Raw genomic sequence first — 15,385 nt, forward strand, 5'->3', positions numbered from 1 at the left:
CTTCAAAGAGTATTTCTAATTTTTTTTTAAGAAAAATCTGAATGGCGCTGCCTGGGTGGCTCCGTGGGTTAAGTGTCTGCCTTCCATTCAGGTCATGATCTCAGGGTCCTGGGATTGAGTCCCGCATTGGCCTCCCTGCTCGGTGGGGAGTCCGTTTCTCCCTCTGACCCTTCCCTGCTCGTGCTTGCTCTTTCTCTCTCACACAGTGTCTCTCTCAAATAAATAAATAAAATCTTAAAGAAAAAAAAGAAAAGAAAAATCTGAATGGCAATAGTGAAGAAACTTTGTTTCTCCTGGTTGCTCTGAAACCAGTCAGTGATCTGATGATTGCCGAAATGACCATTTCCCACGTCTCCTACCATCTCAGCCCTCTGGAGCTCTCTCCTGGGGCGCAGGGAGCTCTTGAGACCGCTTGGCGGATCTCCAGCCATCTCAGGGGGAGCAGGACTTCCACCAAAGCCATGTGCCTGACTTCAAAGGATATGACACAAAGCAGCTTTTAGGGAAATTAGGAAGTGGGGAATCTCAGTGATTGGGTGGAAGAAGTTAGAGCGTTGCATTTATTCCGGGTCTTTCCCCCTGCCCCCCCCAATTCCTCAGTCACCATGTGTGTCTAGAGACAAGCGAATAGACCCATCTTCTCCTCCAAGCCTGCTGGGGATCAGAGAGGAGGTGTTTGACCAGAGAAGGCGTCTCAGGTGGAAAGTTACTGAGGCATAGCTCTGTTTGATCCCAGAATTGCTTCTCTCTCCAAAATGGCTCTATTTTAAAATAGTGATTTCTATCATCCCATGATTAGTAGTAGGCTGTGTTTTATGCTACCTTGTTCTGCGGCTGAGTCACCTCGCCTGCATTTAAGAGTATCCATGTTTATGGTGGGGGGGGGAGGATCTAAGGCTTACATATTAGGTCTGGAAAGTTTGCCTTGGGGCATCTTGGAGGCTCAGTTGGTTGAGCCTTCTGCTCAGGTCATGATCCTGCTGTCCTGGGATCGAGCCCCACGTCCTCTCCCTGCTCAGCGGAAAGCCTGCTTCTCCCTCTCCCTCTGCTGCAACCCCTGCTTGTGCTCTCGCTCTCTCTCGAATAAATAAATAAATAAAATCTGAGAGAGAAAGAAAGAAAGAGAGAAGGGTGGAAGGAAGGAAGTTTGCCTTTTGTTCTTCCTGGAAGTTTTGAAAGCTCCTGAAATGGGCTCCACGCACCTTTCTCAGAGAAGCCACCTGAGAAGCACCCCAGGGGTGATGGCATCTGCCAGATCAGAGGCATGTCCAGTGCCTGGCACCCCACTCGGGTGCTCCCCAAAGGCCCCCCAGACTCTCTTCCTGGCAGGGCAGGAGAGTGGCCCTTTCGGGGAACTGCCCGCCTTGCTGCCAGCTCAGGCTGGGGAACGGGCCCAAGGGAGTCTCTGCTCTTTCTGAGGTCTGGGCAGACTGCCTGTCCAGTCATCCTTTTCATTGCCGGTCCCGCGATGGAGAAAGTAGACTTGGACGGCCAGTCTGGCCCCAAGATAAGCTGTCCTCTAAAGCCCAGCCCGGCCGGCCAAGGACCGTCTGAGTCTGAGCCCTGCCTGGACCACCACACGAACATTCATGTGAATGTGTGATCCTGGACACGGACAAAGGACATCACCGTTCAGTGTGGCTTTTTGTTTTTATGTATAATGTTTCATTTTGTGAAACCTCTGTATCCTTTGAGAAGGAGAATTTTCCTCCGATCTCGCTCTCAGAAATCATCGCTTGTTTGTTTAGGGCTGATTCATTGTCCCCCAGAATGCTAAGTTCCTGGACACAGAGACTGTGGCCAACCTCTTTGCCTGTCGCACCCCCAGGGCCTCGAACAGCGCCTGGCTCATGTTCCCCTAGAGGCCCCATTTGTTAAAAAGGAAAACTGAGGCCCTGGGAGGCTGCTTTCGGCCTTCGTGAAGTCCAGCTGCCCGGCCTGTGCCCTGGGCTCCTGTCTCGTGCCCAGTACTGTGTGCCTCCCAAAATGCCATGTCACGAAGGAACTGGCAGGCCTGTGCGGTGTATGATCAGCCTGGGAATCTCCCACCACGCCCGTCACCGGGCAGAACTTCCAGGGACAGCAGGCCTGCTGGCCCTCTCCCCTTGTCATGGGAAAGGGTGGGGCCACCACTGCCCCCAGAGAAACCACTCCCTCCGCTCTCTACACGGGATTATTACGTTCCTGCGGCTGCCGTAACAAATGAGTACTAACGGGGTGGCTGAAATCAACAGAAATTTTTTTCTCTCTCACAGTGCCAGATGCCAGGAGTCTGAAATCAAGCAGGGCCACCCCACCTCTGAAGGCTTGAGGGGAGACTCCGTGCGTGCCTCTTTCTAGCTTCTGCTGGTCACCAGCAATAGCATTCCCTGGCTTCGGGCTACATCCCGGGGTTGTCTCTGCCCACGACCACGGCCGCCTTTCTTCCCTCTGTGTGTCTCTGTTTCTCTTCTTGTAAGGACGGCAGTCCCTGGATTCAGAGCTAGTATGACCCCATCGTATCTAGTTACTTCTGCAAAAACCCTCTATCCAAAGAAGGTCATGCTCCGAGTTTCTGCCTGGGCATGAATTTTGGGAGACGCTGCTCGACCCGGTTTGGGCCCTAAGGACACAGGAGCTACTTTCCCATTCACCACTTATCAGCTGTGTGACCTCAGGCAGTCACGTAACCTCTTGGTACATCTAATTTCCTCGCTTGCAAAATAAGAATGGTAGTACCCCTGCCCGATTGGGCTAAAGGCACTGATATCGTTGATGTACTCAGAATGGCAACTGGCACGTAATGAGAGCTATGTAATCGGGTAAGATAAAGTAAGTGTCCATAGATGCTTCACAGAGGTCAGTGGATAGCCCCGTCATCAAGGACCCCAGCGGGGGTGACAGGCAAGGGAACTGACCCCCAGCACTGGCCAGGAAGCATAGGATGGGACACCCAACCCATCCCAGGAGGTGATGGCAAATGGGACTACTCTCTACCCAGGAGAATTTAGTGAAGGGAAGAGGTAAGGGCATGTTCAAGGACCCGGAGGCAAGAAGGGACCTGGCATATTCAGAAAATGCCCAGTCGGTCTGGATGGCAAAGCCCAAGGCAAGGATGCAGCTGGGATATGAAGGGAGAGACAGGTGAGGTGGAATCACAGGGCCCAAGCCTGTGACTTGGGCTTGACAGAGCCCAGGGAAGCCTCCAAGGTCACTTCTAGCTCTCAACTGTCTTAGTCCATTTGGCCTTCTGTCACAGAAATACCATAGACTGGGTACTGTGTATGAACACCAGACATTTATTTCTCACCTTTCTGGAAGCTGGGAAGTCCAGGATCCAGGTGCTGACAGAGTCCGTGTCTAGTGAGAATCTTCTTCCTGGTTCAGAGCTGACTGTCTTCTTATTGAAACCTCACATGGTAGAAGGGGCAAGGGAGCTCTCTGGGGTCTCTTTTATAGGGGCACTAATCCCGTTTGTGAGGGCTCCACCTTCAGGACCTGATCACCTCCCAAAGGCCCCACCTCCATATACCATCCCATCGGGCATCAGGAACTAACATGACTTTGGGGGCAAGGAACGCAAACGTTCAGTCTACGGCATCAATAGTCCCCTAAACACCTGGCTGGCCAGCATGCCCCAGTGTTCTCTTGAACTGTCCAGCCCTGCAAGCAGAGATATGAGTTACCCAAGGCGTTCTGACCCCAAATGAAGCACAGTGCTGATACGTCCTATGACAAAGTTGCTGCACTTCTGTTCACTTCTATGGAAAATGTCAACAAAAAACCATCCCTTGGATGGAGCCACGGGAAACTGAGGCTCACCCTCTTGAAAGCTTTTGACTAAAACCCATCCTTCCAGTCTACCCTGATGACTTGACCTATCCTATTTGCTGATTTTTCCCCAGTGTAGCAAACACCTGCTTCTTGTTCTCTTTGATAAGATGCCTAGACACACAGGTGACCCAGTATGACACATGCAGCTCTACCATTCCAAAGATTCCTGCTCTTACCCAGGGAGGTTTCCAGAAGGAATCACCTTGTCTACAAGCCACCCATGGTTAGTAGGGTCCAGATCTTACTTACATCACAAGCAAACTCATGGTAGAGTTTCTGGTTGAAAAAAGGGTCTTTTTCCCCCGACCTACTGATGCTTCACCTGATGCATTTTCCCATCTGGTCCTTCCAGATGGTCAGGGGTTCTCCAAATGAAAGTGACGTAAAAAGCAACTTCTCAGGAAGGGAGCTGTACAGTAAAACAGCAAAGAGATAGAATCTCAGAATCCCAAGTTAGTCCTTAAACAGAAAAATAAATCCTAGAGTCATAGCTGAGAGCAGGAAATGACCCTAGCAATTCTAAAAAATAGCTCATTTACCGCATTTCCACCCCGAGCTGGGTGTTCTGTGCACGTCGTTCCATTTCCTCCTACTGCCACCCTCAGAGCAGGACCCCCAAGAGATGAGGAGGTCGAGGCAGAGAAAGGTTAAGTAATCTGGTGTCTGAATGCATATCCAGGGATCCACCCCTGCCCATTCTGCGGATGTGGCTGGTGGGGCCCAGGGAGTCTCCAGGGTGTGCAGAAGGGAAAGCAGCCTGTTACATCCTGAACCCTGAGGTTTCCCTTGCACCACTGCCTATAGCAAGCCAAAGAGCACAGTGAGAACTCTTATTAGACATTTCCATTTTTACAGCACAAAGACGTTTAAATTATGCCAGAACAGACATGCCTAGAGCCCGCAGACTTCCATACTTTTCCCTGAAGCTACTCTGGGTGGATTTGGTGTCTTTCAAGTTAGGCTGGGTAGGGAGAGTCCAGAGAGAAAGTGATCATCCTCAGAGTGGCCTAAGCAGTCTGGACTGGGAGAAAGTACGTGAATCAAGGGGCACATCACGCCAAGCAGCTGCACGAGGGGGTGATTTCAGAAGCCTGGGAAAGCCCTCACCCAAGACAAGTACCTTCCTCCCTCACTGACCTTCTAGGACAGCCTCAGGCCTTAATCTTCAAGTTTAGGTACACTCTAAGAAGGCAGCTCTCCCAGGGAAGGGTAAACTGTTAGTCATTTACACTTTAGTACGAACTAAGTAAGCAGCTGCCCCAAATAAGGTCGAGTGCAAAGGTCAGTATAAGGAGAGCTTACAGCACCAAAGACGGATGTTCTGGGTCTCCCCACTTACTTGAACCCACACCTGTTGGTCCCACTCCCTTTTGAGATTCTGGGAGCCCCAGAGCCTGGATAGACACTCCCTGGTCTCCTTCCCAGGGGCTCACAGCTGCCCTGCCCACTAGTAGCTACTGTATCAGAATTCACCAACTATTAACCATCACATGCAGGGTGTTGCATCTGGGACAAGATTAGGGCATGAGAGCAGGCCACCCAAATAATAATCATAAGTGGAATCACTACCCAGCTTTACAGTTAGCGGATGGGCAGGGGAGGACTGATGCAAGCAGCGAGCAGAACTAACAAGGTGTGGTGGCCCAGAGGACATGCAATGTGCTAGGGAAAGCTCAGGGCAGGCTTCTTGGCAGAGGGAACATCTAGGAAATTTGGGTAGATGGAAGTGAAAAGACAGGCCCTTGCAGCCGAAGGAAGAAATGTGAGTGCTCACGGCACAGTTTTTGCAAGTACTCAGTGATGCCGTAGCTCAGAGAAAAACATGGGCCAAGGCTGAACACAGGGTGGCTGGACCTGGGCCGTCCCTTCCCTGGGGGCTGCACTGCGCCGGCCCACCTGAGCTCATGGCCCAAAGGAGCAGCCCCGGGAACGGCGGTACAGCACGAGACTGCCTTCCTCATGCTCCGGGAAGAGAGTAGCACCAGTCTCTGTCTCTGTGCACGCCTGTGTCCTCCCGGCTGTGTCACAAAGGCATTGCTGATGCCAGGAAAGGAGGAACAGTCCCCGCCCACAGGGGCCCCTAGGCTTCTGTGGACATCCTTAGCCCCCCACTTAGCTGGTGCCTGACATGGTGCAGGGAAACGGTATATCTAAGGCATTCTGCGACCAGCTTCCGTGGGTGCCCACCCTCACTTGTCTGTATTAAAGGCTACTTAGACATGCACGAGTGATTTCACACTCTGTGCCTCCTCCGAGCCCCACACCACCCTGCAAGGGAAAAAAGGCCCAGCAGGAATCGCCTAGATTCCTAAAGTCTCCTGGAGTCTCTGTGTCTTGCCCGGGGCCCCTCGGGCACTCAAGGTGGGAGCTGGTCCTCTGTCTGGGTCTCCTGGCCTCACACAGGACTCTTCTCCTGGGAGCAAGCCTGCCACGAAGGTAGGACTTCCCAGGCCCTCCGAGACATCTTGCTTTTTCTTTTCTTTTTCTCTTCCCAAGAGTGCCTTCGGGTTCTGCCCAGTCCTGCTTCTGCAGAGAGCTGTAACCGTTTCTCATTTCCATATTCTTTGGTGTGCTCCTCGCCAGGATGAGATAGTCTTTTTTTCCTTTTCGGTTTTATGAGAATTTTTTCAGTGATGTCAGACTTCAAAGGAAGCCTCCCACCATAAAGATCACGACCAGACTCACGCTGTGATTCTTTCCCATTCCTGTGGCGGAAGGACAGTGGTGCTAACACATGTCTCATCTCCCCTTGATGGCAGCCTCTCCTGAGTGATTTCCAAAGCCCCTCACTTTCTCTTTTGGGGCCTGAAATAGTGTGTCAGGAATCCACTGCTCCTTTCCAAGCCAGGAAGCTGAGCTCCTGATGCCCTCATTTGTCACCGCCGTCCTGGGCTCCCTAATCTGTGTCCCCTGCCCCGTGTCAGCACTGGGTCCTCCCCCCCATCACGTCTGGCTTTCCTCAGGAACTCTCCAAATGCCCCTGTTCTCACTAAGTCACTGAAGCCAGGCCACAAGGCAGCCGAGCGAGATTTAATTGACTCTTTGGGCAGTGATTCACAGAACAAAGCCTGACTGTCTGACCTGAAAACCACACAGTGGGGAGTTTAGAAAACGTCAGCGTAGTCAAAACAACGTCTCTGGGGCGGTCATTGATTGAAGTTCAAAGGAGCAAAGATGTAAGTCAGAACATTGTAATGACAGGGGCGGGCCGAAGAAATACATTGACCTGGACATGAAGACTTTTGGGACGAGGGTTCCAGAGACTTTAAATCTCGCCGGTTACATTGGGACAGGCTCCAGGGGCAACGTGGCCTCCTGGGAGAAGCTTCCAGCTGGGCAGTGAAGAACTTAGTCATCAGGGTCAGAAGACTGTATTGGTTTCCTAGGGTTGCTGTAACAAATTCTCACAAACAGGATGGTTTAAAAGAACAGAAATGTGTGGTCTCAGTTCTAGAAGCTGGAAGTCCACAATGAAAGTGTTGGCAGGGCCATGCCCCCAACCCAGGTTCTAGGGAAGAATCCTTCCTTGCTTCTGGTGGCTTCTGGCAATCCTTGACACCCCTTGGATTGTAGCTGCAACACCCCAAGCTCTGTCCCTGTCTTCCTGTGACACTCTCCCTGTGTCTCTGTGTGTCTTCTCCTCTTCTTACAAAGACACAATCATTAGATTTAGAGCCCTCCTTAATCTGATACGACTCAAACTACTCACATCCACAAAGACCTTCTTTCCAAATAGGTCATATTCTGAGATTCCAGGTAGACTGGAATATTTGGGGGACACTCTAGGGACCACAGCTCATTTGCTGTTTCTCCCACATCACCTCCGGCCCCAGCTTGTGGAATTAGTCATTCCTGGCCTTGAATTTGCAACCTCCTCCACACACAACAAAATCTCTGTGTGCGATGTTGAATCTTGACCTCTCAACTTTCATGGTTGAGAAAACAAATGGTGCCCATCTGTGACGTACGGCTAGGCAGGGTTTGATGAAAAGAGCGTTGAAAGTTAATGTGGAGCGGGCTAGAAAGTGAAACACTGGGCAGCATCCAAGGGCATAAATTATCAGTGTAAAGGTCAAACAGGTATCTCAGAGAGATCACCAAACACATTTTGGAGTGGGGAAGCAATATGCGAGTGAAGTACAGTTGGCCTTGAAGTGTTTTAATGCTCGCCATAGGCTGCCGGCTCTCCAAGTGAAAATGGTACCATCTCCACGATCTCACATTCTGGAATGTTCCTCCATTCACAGCTTCTGCTCCTTTCAGTCTACCATCCCCACCCCTACTGACTGCTCTTGCCACCTTCATGGTGACCCCAGATGCCCCTGGCCACCTCTGCTTTCAAGCCAGAACCCTCAATAATTGTCCCCCCATAATGGGCCTGACCCTAGGCTCCGTCACACCGATAGCCTGTAACTCCCCACCCCCAGCAACCTTATGGCAAGCACTGTGGTGGGGTCATGGGGAAATACAGGGCTTTCGACCTAATATTCATATGAAATTCCCTCTGCCCTTCAGCTGAGTTCTAAGTTCCTTGCGGCCACTACGGGTCACACAGAATGACTGCTGCAAGTCACCTCCCTTGTACACACCCTACAACTTACTTTCTCTGATTTTATGCTCAAGATTCTAAGCTTTGTTGAAATCACAAAGCCACTTTGACACAAATTATTTTATTCTAACCCCTGCATTCAATGCCCAATTTTTCCATACAAAACACGCTACCGAGATCTACCTCGAAGAGCTGTTCCTGGCCCGACCGTAGGTTCCAGATAGTCTCTCCTCTGGGAAGACCCTCCCCCACCTTGTATTCTCGAGAAGAGTAGTGAGTACTGAGGAGAGCACATGTTCACTTCTTCCTGAGACGCCGTCTAGCTGTGCCCTTACCTGCCTTCTTTCTGAGGAATACTGTATGTTCTCCACCTCTTTCCAGAGATGAGGCAGGTCATGTGCTCCCCTCTCAAACCACCCTACTTCCTCTGGAACCTACTATGCCAGCTCCTCATCCAATCCTCTTCCTTCTCGGCTCTCCTCCACTCTTGGTCCCACTCCACCTGCTGTGACTCTTGTCTTAAAATGCCTTTCTCGTCCACTCAGAAATTTCTTCTCCTCTTTCTGTTGCCCACACTTCCTTTGGGACAGTGGGTTACAAACCATCTCTCCTCCACAGCACACCAAAGAGTTGTGGCCACTGCGATGGTCTCCTCCACAGATAAGTTACGTGGTAGACTGTGTAACTCTGGGGTTCTTAGCACTTCCCTCCCTTCTCTCTGCCCTCCTGTGGGACACTCTGGTACATAACAATACGCTGAAATTGAGCTAAGTTATTTGCTCCTCCAGGGCCAATACTCGAGGCCATCTTACTCTTCAGAAGAAAATTATCCCACCCCTTGGCCCTGTTTCCTCACACGGTGGTGATTTCTTGTCTCTTATTATTACTACTCTTTCCACAATTCCTTCTCTGCTACTCTTCCCTCTCCTTTACCACAGATGTGTCCTAGACACTGTTCTGGACTCTCTCCTCTTTCAGTTCCACCTTTTCTCCTTTGGGACTCTCCCCACTCCTGCCCCGAACACTGTAGGCCAACAATGAGCAACGTTGGCCCACCAGGTAAGCCCATCTCAGAGCTCTGGTGGGTCTACAACTGGCTTCTGAACACATCCATCAGGACATCACCTCAAGAAACCTCGAGGCAAATGTGTCCTATATTGAATTCACCCTCTTTTCTCAGACTTTCCACCTCTCCTCTTTCTGGCAATGGCACCGCCAGCCCCTTAGTCACCAGGGCTAAACCCTCAGAATTGACTTTGATGCCCCCAGCCTTCACCCCCACATCCTCTGGACCTGCTATGTCAGCTCTAGGTTCTGTGTATCCCACCTCTATCCAGTTTCTAAAACCTGCTAGTTATCCAGGACCCAGGTTTGTTGGAGACCCAGAACACAAGAGAGATTCTGTGAGTGAGATCAGGGAAAAGATTGTGTACCACTACGTTTATTGTAATAAGTATTTATTTTATATCCAGAAGGCATGTGGCATGCTATTGGATGTTTTGATAAGCAAATAATTCAACATGTTGATAACAACTTGTCAGAAAGTGAAAGCTATTCATTATTAATAGTAGTGCATTTATTTTAGTATTTAGTAGTGCTAGTAGTAAATTTTAAGTAGCTTTTTTTCTACCCCATCTGTAAAACTCTATCAAGAATTTTAGAGAAATAAATGCCAATGATTCTGGAAAGAATGACTCATTCAATATTTCAGCTTAGCACTTCCTATGATTCACACCATCACTAGAGCTTCTAATTCTTAACCTTTCTAGAAGCCATATTGAGATAAAAGACCTATGCATAGGGTGTGATTTGGGTATCCAATAAGGCCTTAATCCTCCAAAAATTCTAGCTCATTCACTTGCTGGTTGAGAACATCTACATGTAGCACCTTCTCCCTTTGCAGCCTGACATCTGTGAGCTGGGAGAAAGAACCACAGAGGATATCGAACTAGGTGCTTAGAATGTTCCTGAAGAAAACGTTCCTTGGGAAAGAGCATAAAGTGTACTAGACTTTGGCAACAGGCCAATCTGGTTTCGAATCTTGGTTCTACCACCTTTTGACTGTGAGATCTTGGAAAGGACTTAACTTCTCCGAATTCATGTCATATATTTTTAAATGGAGATATTATCAATTTTTCCCATGAGTTAATTCTTTTAGTCATAAAGAAGAAAAACCTGACAATGAGGCTAAGAGTCTAGTGGATGGTAGCTTTTGCAATTCAATCTCTCTCTCTCTCTCTCTCTCTCTCACGCACACACACGCACACACACATATACACACACACTAATATCTTCTGATTTTATAATTGAGCCTTGGGATGACCTTGGACTCTCATAAGAGCTGTACTTCCATCAATAGTAAACCTTCTTCATCCTCACATCTGATATCAATGGCAGTTCCATGAGAACACTGGATTTAAAAGTCGGTCCTAGTGGCGCCTGGGTGGCACAGCGGTTGAGCGTCTGCCTTCGGCTCAGGGTGTGATCCCGGCATTATGGGATCGAGCCCCACATCAGGCTCCTCCGCTATGAGCCTGCTTCTTCCTCTCCCACTCCCCCTGCTTGTGTTCCCTCTCTCGCTGGCTGTCTCTATCTCTGTCAAATAAATAAATAAAATCTTTTAAAAAAATAATAATAAATAAAAGTTGGTCCTAAAAAGAATTCTCTATACCTAACACATGGCAAAAGATATTTTTCGAATCTTTTATAGGAAAAAGGATAGCATTTTATAGTTCTAATGATTCAAGAAGTTGGACACAAATGTACCTGTGGTAGAGGAACTGGAACAAGGCACTGAATGGTTGCTGGATAAAACGAAGCACTTTCTGTCTGTAGGTCTGTCTTCCGCATGGCCACATACTAATGAATGCATGCAGTGAACTGCGGGCAAGGAACACGTCAGCCTCGTGTTACAACTATGTGTTCACCAGCTGTTCTAAGACCCCTCCTTTCAGACTTTTGTTCAAGCAACAGAAAGGTTTGAGGGGGGGACTTCCCACTGTGCTGATGGCAATGACCTACAGATACTAAAAACACAGGTCTCTGAACCATTTGGTTGCTAAGGAAATAGACACAGCCATTGTGAAACTTAAGGCCGTATTTGGTGGCTTGAAATACCTAAATGATCAAACCAAATGGATCAAATGAGTTATCAAGTCAAATCCACTGCAAAAAATCAGTTATTAATATAGCAGGAAATATATTCTTCTGAATTCTATGGGCCATACGGATCCAAAGATTTGTCAAATCTAGTCATTTTTAAACCTATAAATAACGCAATGTTAGACGCCGAATTAAAAATGAAATCATTTTCAGACTCTCAAATACACTTCTAGGAAAAAAAATAATAATCCATTCGCAGGTGAGCTAAGAGGATCCACACAGAATCTCTCCCTGGGTGTCAGGTCCAAGGGCTCCAGATTTTCCTTTGCTTGTTTCTGATTGTTTAATGAGAAGTTTGAATAGTACTGTTAGAGATTTTCACATCCAACTTTCGGTGGGAAATCAGAAGAGTATTACCATGTCTCCATTATCCTAAACAACAACAGATTGATCATTTTGTCACCACCAGATTCAGGGTGTGGCCTAGGTTTGTGTAGCCAGAGCAAGGACTTTAAGAGCAGGCGAGCTTCTATTTTGTTTCACATCAGGTTGATGTTAAAGTCAAGGAACTCACAAGCTGCTCCCCAGGGAATGTACAGCTTTCTCATAGTGAGCCCCTCAGCTGCTTCTGCTCTTAACGGGGCCGCAAACTCGTCATCTTCCTCTTTGATATTTTACCCTCTTGATCATTTTAAGTCAACAACCCATGACTGACGGTTTTGCTGATAAAGTACCTTTATAATGAGAGAGTTGCTTCTTAAACTTCGCCGACACCTTCTCTAAGTTGGTGACCTAATGGTAGCTGATTCTTCCAGTAGAAATATTCACTTGTTAACCTCAAGTGATTTCTGGGCATGGCTGAAATAAAACAAATTGCTTTTTAAGGTTACGATTCCAGATTCTGTGTCTTATTTTCCATTGCTTCTTGTCCATTTTTCCATGTAGGTTTTATCTGCTACTTATAAACCATGAAAAACAAATTATTCTGTTCAAATCTTTGGAAAGGGCTGTTCGCTGGCACAAAATCGCCTTGTCTGATACTTTTTCTCGTTTTGAATTTCTGGAAGGGAAATCCTCCTTACGAGGAGACTTAACTTTCCATCAGTAATGGGGAAAACTGCTTCTCTCGGGATCGTGGAGGTAGCTTTATAGCAGAAAACTCAGCAGAAATAAAAATCCACATAACTTGTGTCTATCCAAGTCTGTTTCTTTAGTGATATTGATCCCTCTTCTGCCTGTGACACAGGAAAAAAGGAAGGGCGACGTTGCAGAAAGTGTGAGGCGGAGCTGTAGGGCACGCTTCGGAAATTGTTTCAGTTGTGTGTCATTTGAATGCCACCCTTAACCTGGAAACAATATACCCACCCCCTCGAATCTCCCAAGGCACAATCCCGCATCTCCAGTCCACGAGTGGCTCACATTACCTGCTGTCTGTGGATCTGCAACGGTGGTCGGGCTGATGCCCAGTATCCCAGAAATCTTAATTTTTTTTTAAGATTTTATTTATTTATTTGACTGAGAGAGACAGAGAGAAAGAGAGCACAAGCAGTGGGGGAGGGGCAGAGAGAGAAGCAGCTTCCCTGCTGCACAAGGAGCCTGATGAGGGACTCGATCCGAGGACCCTGAGATCATGACCTGAGCCAAAGGCAGATGTTTAACCGACTGAGCCACCCAGGTGCCCCCAGAGATCTTAATTATTAATAGCATTTCCGTTCAAGCCAAAAAGTGTCCTGATTTGATGATAAATTATAGGATCCCTTACTCTGAGTGACTTCTCCTAGGTGTTGGCAAGGTGCCTTATTTAGAAAGCGAACTATAAAGCTACATGGTTTCAGAGAATTTAGTCCGTTGTTCATATGAGACTGACACGCAGAGAGGTTCCCCCTCTCGCTCTTCGGTGACAAAGCCAGGATCAAAGCCATATCACAGATCTTCATAAAGCACTTACTGTCAAGCCAGACACTCTTCGAAGTTCTTTATGTAAGTTGACTCATTCGACCGGGGGGTTGTCGTTATCTTCATCCCCTCTCCCAGCAAGTATGTCTGCCCCAGGCCACGCACCAGCGAATGGCAGAGCTGTGCTTGGAGCCAGCAACCCGGTTCTAGAGTCTGGTGAGTTCCACATACCACACTGCTTTGCAGAGCCAGCATTTCTGACTCTTGGTCCTGCTCTTTGTTCTACATTATGCTACTTTTGGACCAAGGAGAGAAGAGCCGGTTAGTGAAAACTTAGCTTTTCAAAGCTGATATTTTTATAGTAGTAGGAGAATCATCCCAGCGCTACTAAATGCACTTAGAAACAGACATGACATAGACTTCCCAGATAATGAATATGTTTCAGGGAAGGTAATCAAAATCTCAAGCAACAGAGACAGCGCGGGTAACGACCCCTCAGGAAGGAAGACAGCAATAAAATGATCAATCTGGCCACCCCCAGACAGATCGGCTAAATCACGGTCTGGTCGTTTTTATATTAACGTTTGTTTGTCCGGGCCTGCCTGAATGATTCCATAGATGCCTCCAAATTATGTGTGTGCTTATAGACTTCTCTTGGCAGACCACCTGGTAAAGCACCCATGGAAAGATTTTCCTTAATAAATATTGTTTGATGGTGATTATAGAGCGTGCTTGCAATGACCTCTGAGTTGCAAACCTATGCAAAAAACAAACAAACAAACAAATGCATTGGCCGTAAAGACCATGACTTAGAGGAAAAACTGAAGAGTGTACAACATAGAAAGTTGGGAGCCAAGCCTACAATCTTTCTCTCATTCCATGGGCTGTGTGGGTCACAGGTGTTCTTCTAGAAGCTGGTCCTGGGCATATATGCAGCACCTTTGAGACTCCACAGCTCCCAAGCAGGCCATGCATGGCTGGAGCCTGTGGTGCCCAGAGCCTCCTGGACAGAGTGAAAATCACCATGGAGCTCTACTCTCTCCAATTCAAGAGAGAACAGTCTGTCTCCTAAAAGACAGGAGGAGCCTATCTGGCCCAGGATGAACCAAGGTGCTGTTTTTTCATGAGAACTGGCAGAGGAGACTCCACAGTCACCGAAAAAATCCTTTTTTTATTCAGGTGGCTTAGGAAGACTTCCTCAGTGTCCGAAAAAGGAGCCTTGAAGCATACAGAGGTTTAAATAACAAGGAGGCCCACAGGTTATCAGCAGAACTGGCAGAAACATCACACAATCCCTTAATGAGCCCCCACAGCTGTCCTTCAGTATTGCCGTTTCCTTCCCCTGGTCAGGGGAGCAGCGGATGTTGGAGCTGTGGTAGACAAGTCAAAACACAACGACAACGAAAACTAAACAAGAAAAAAACCACTTTTCAGTAAAATAATCTTCTCCAAGTGAGATCTTGTTATTCCAGTAAAAATAGAATCCTCAGGGGCGCCTGGGTGGCACAGCGGTTAAGCGTCTGCCTTCGGCTCAGGGCGTGATCCCAGCGTTATGGGATCGGAGCCCCACATCAGGCTCTTCTGCTGTGAGCCTGCTTCTTCCTCTCCCACTCCCCCTGCTTGTGTTCCCTTTCTCGCTGGCTGTCTCTATCTCTGTAGAATAAAAAAAAAAAAAAAAAAAATCTTAAAAAAAAAAAAATAGAATCCTCAAGTTAAGCAATACTTTTTTGCTCCTGGGAAACTACAAATAACAACACACTAAAACTCGGCTTTTTTAATTTTTTTCATATATTCAGGGGTGGTAAAAGGGGAGGAAAGGTGTTCGTTTCTTTTTTCGTCATAAAACAGCATCCCCATTCATTTCCCCTACAAGGACAGCTGCATTTTTTAAAAATTTTTATTATGTTATGTTAGTCACCATACAGTACATCATTAGTTTCTTTTTTTTTAATGATTTTTTTTATTATATTATGTTAGTCACCATACAGTACATCTCCGGATTCCGATGCAAAGTTCGATGCTTCA

At 47.7% G+C, this 15,385-nt stretch overlaps 1 protein-coding gene across 4 annotated transcripts in view; it reads left to right on the top strand.

Moving 5' to 3' along the window:
• Positions 1–15,385, top strand: part of RUNX1 (RUNX family transcription factor 1) — a 256,792-nt gene that overhangs the window by 50,232 nt on the left and 191,175 nt on the right. The gene's annotated exons all lie outside the window — the stretch shown is intronic.

The sequence above is a fragment of the Ailuropoda melanoleuca genome, chromosome 1 (genome assembly GCF_002007445.2).
Source record: "Ailuropoda melanoleuca isolate Jingjing chromosome 1, ASM200744v2, whole genome shotgun sequence".
In the NCBI taxonomy this organism is placed as follows: domain Eukaryota; kingdom Metazoa; phylum Chordata; class Mammalia; order Carnivora; family Ursidae; genus Ailuropoda; species Ailuropoda melanoleuca.